Raw genomic sequence first — 3,356 nt, 5'->3', positions numbered from 1 at the left:
AAATTTTGACTTGTGCCATGGGACCTCCAGATGCCCCGTAGGCAGCTGGACTATGAGCCTGGAGCTCAAGAGAAAGGTCTGGCCTGGAGAAACGGATTTGGTGCCATCAGTGCATGGTGATAATTTAATCACAGGAAAGGATGAGATTTTCCAGGGCCCATTTCCAAGCACAGAACCCTGGAGAAGCGATACTTTTAAAGGATGGATGAACTGTCAGAACAAAACCATAGAACTAGCAAAAGAGGTTGAGTATGAAAACTGAAGGAGAGTTCCAAGAAGGAGGGTAATCAACAGTCAGTGGTGCGAAGTGAGGGCGAAAAACGGGTTGCTGGATCTGGCACCCAGAAAGAACATTGTGCCTAGCTTCAGTTAACTGTAGTTTCAGTTATGAGATGTGGCAAGAAGCCAAATTACAGTGAGTTGAATAGAAATTTGGGAGTGGGAGTAATTCTGTACGGGAACGAATTCAGTAGTTTCCAAACCTGGCCACTCCTCAGAATTATCCAGGCAATTTGTTTAAAAACCCCACTCCTGCCAAAGATTTAGTGGGTAAGGGGAGAGGTCTATTAAAGTTCTTTTCCATAGATTTTGTTCAAAAGAGCTCTCTTCCTTTCTTCCGTTTGGAACACAAGTCTATAAAGGACTAGCTGGAACCCCTGAGTTGTGCCGGATGTTGGTTTTCAATAAATATTTGATCGCTGCATTCCAGATGCAACTTTAGGTCCTATCAATTTTCAAAAACTATTTTCAGTAGTTCAATTACGTAATTACAGTAGGAAGAAAACCACAGTTGGAAATGGTGTAACTTTTTTTTATAGCAGCTTTACTGAAATATCATTCACATACCATAAATTCACCTCTTTAAAGTGTGGTTTTTAGTATATTCTAAACTTGTTGCGCAGCTATCACCACTATCTAATTTCAGGACATTCTCATCTCTCCAAAAGAAACCTCACTCAGTCGCAGTCACCCTTCCCTTCAGTCCTGGCAATCAGCAATCTACTTTGCCTCGCTGGATTTGCCGATGCTGGACATCTATATATGTAGAAGCCTAAGCGACCGGAACGCCAGAATGACTGGAAAGACCAGAATGACTGGTCGCTATGACATGCACTGACCACCAGGGAGCAGACGCTCAACGCAGGAGCTGCCCTCTGGTGGTCAGTGCGCTCCCACAGCCAACTTCTCACAGCTGGCTAACCTCCCCTGGTCCCTTTCTGCGGCAGGCCAACCTCCAGCGGTCCCTTCCCCCGCTCGGCAGGCCCCAGTCGGCCCTGATCACCAGCCACACCTAAGGACACTACCCGTGCATGAATTTCGTGCACCAGGCCTCTAGTTTCATATAAATGGAATCATACAATATGTAGCCATTTGTAGCTGGCTTCACACACTTAGCATAACGTTTTCAAGATTTATCCATGTTGTAACATATATATGACTTCATTTTTATTACCAAATAATAATCCACTGTATAGATATAACACATTGTTTATCCATTCATCAGTTGATGGGCATTTGAGTTTCCAGTTTGGGGCTCTTAATAATAGTGCTGCTATGAAAATTAACATGCAAGTTTGTGAGAAGATGTTTTCATTTCTCCTGTATATTAGAATTGCTGTGTTAATGGTAACTCTATGTTTAACTTTTTGAGGAATTGTAGCTGTACCACTTTACATTCCTACGTGTGAGAGCTCCAGCCTCACCGACACCCTTTTTGATTCTACCCATCACAGTGAGTGTGAAGTGCTAGCTCAATGTGGTTTTGATGTGTATTTCCCTAGTGACTAATAAGCATCTCTTCACGTAGTTTTGACGTGTGTGCATCTTCTTTGTACAACTGTCTATTCAAATATTTTGCAATTTTTAAATCAGATTGAGTTATGAGTTCTTTAAATATTCTAGATACAAGTCCCTTATCAGATATATTATCTGCAAATATTTTCTCCCACTCTGTGTTCTTTTCACTTTCTAAATAATTTTTAAAACAGAAAAGTTCTATTTTGAGAAAATATAATTTACCTCTTTTCCTTTGGTTGTATGTGCTTTCAATCTCCTAAGAAACCACTGCCCTAACCCATGGTCACAAAGATATAGTTTTCTTCTAAAAACTTTCTAGTTTTCACTCTGACATTAAGGTCTCAGATTCATTTTGAGTTAATTTTTGTATGTTGTGTGAGGCAGTGGCTATATAGCTTTGTTCATTTCTCTCAGGATAGAGAGCTGGCCTGTGGCTCAGGCTCAGAACTGTGGGACAGCCCCATTAGCATTTGCTGAGTTAGATTAGGCCACAGAGCTAGATGTGCCTCTGGCCACACATAGCCTTTTGTCCTACACATGAAGGGTTTGAGCCTGTAAGAGCAATGGAGATGGGACTTAGGTCTGCGCACTGGCTGCAATGTCAGAAATGGGGCAAGAGTGGAGACCTGTTAGAAGTTACTGCACTGATTCAGAGGAGATGATGGCTAATTAGGGAAAGCAGTGAGCATGAGGTGAAAAGATGGGAGAAAATATTCAAGGACATAAAATGGACAGAAGACCAGATGACATAAAGAATACAACCTTTGGTCAAACAAGGTATGAATAAAGTCACTGGTTTTATTGAGCAGTTCAAACTAGTTCTGAAGGCAACTGTTAAAGAGTTCCAAACAGTTTTTGAGCAATGTACAGCCTCTCACAGGCTTTCATAGTGTACGTTAATGTACACATTATTGCTAAGTCAGGTTCACTAAATGCATTTGCCTTTCATATACTTATTTGCATGTAATAAAACAATATAGGCTTTTCAGTACTTCAGCCTAGGTTTCTGCTCAATTAAGTCTAAATGTGTGAGGTTTGCTTATTTACTGACTAGATGCCCGGTGCAAGACATTCATGCACTCCGGGTGGTGGGGGGAGGGGAGTTCCTCAGCCTAGCCTGTGCCCTTCCGCAGTCTGGGAGCCCTTGGGGGATGTCTGACTGACAGCTTAGTGAGCTGGCCTAAGCTGCAGTTGGACATCCTTAGTACTGCTGCGGAGGCGGGAGAGGCTCCTGGCTGATGGAGGTGGCTTCTGGCTGAGCAGCACTCCCCCTGTGGGAGTGCACTAACCACCAGGGAGCAGCTCCTGTGTTGAGTATCTGCCCCCTGTTGGTCAGTGCACATCATAGAAACCGGTCATTCCACCGTTCTGTCGATTTGCATATTACCTTTTTATTATATAGGATTCTGGTCTATAAAAATGGGAGGTCTCAAAATGCCAGTAAGTTTATTCATAGCTTAAAATAACAAAAAGATTTCTTATCCTCCTGAAATAGAAATTGTATATTTCCATAGTCAAAATAATGAAATTTTAAAGGATTTAAAAAAAATAGTCGAGAA

This window comes from Myotis yumanensis, unplaced genomic scaffold, assembly GCF_028538775.1.
Source record: "Myotis yumanensis isolate MYYU_CA2020_CCGP unplaced genomic scaffold, mMyoYum1.0.hap1 SCAF_6, whole genome shotgun sequence".
In the NCBI taxonomy this organism is placed as follows: Eukaryota; Metazoa; Chordata; class Mammalia; order Chiroptera; family Vespertilionidae; genus Myotis; species Myotis yumanensis.
Note: the sequence above shows the minus strand (reverse complement) of the source record.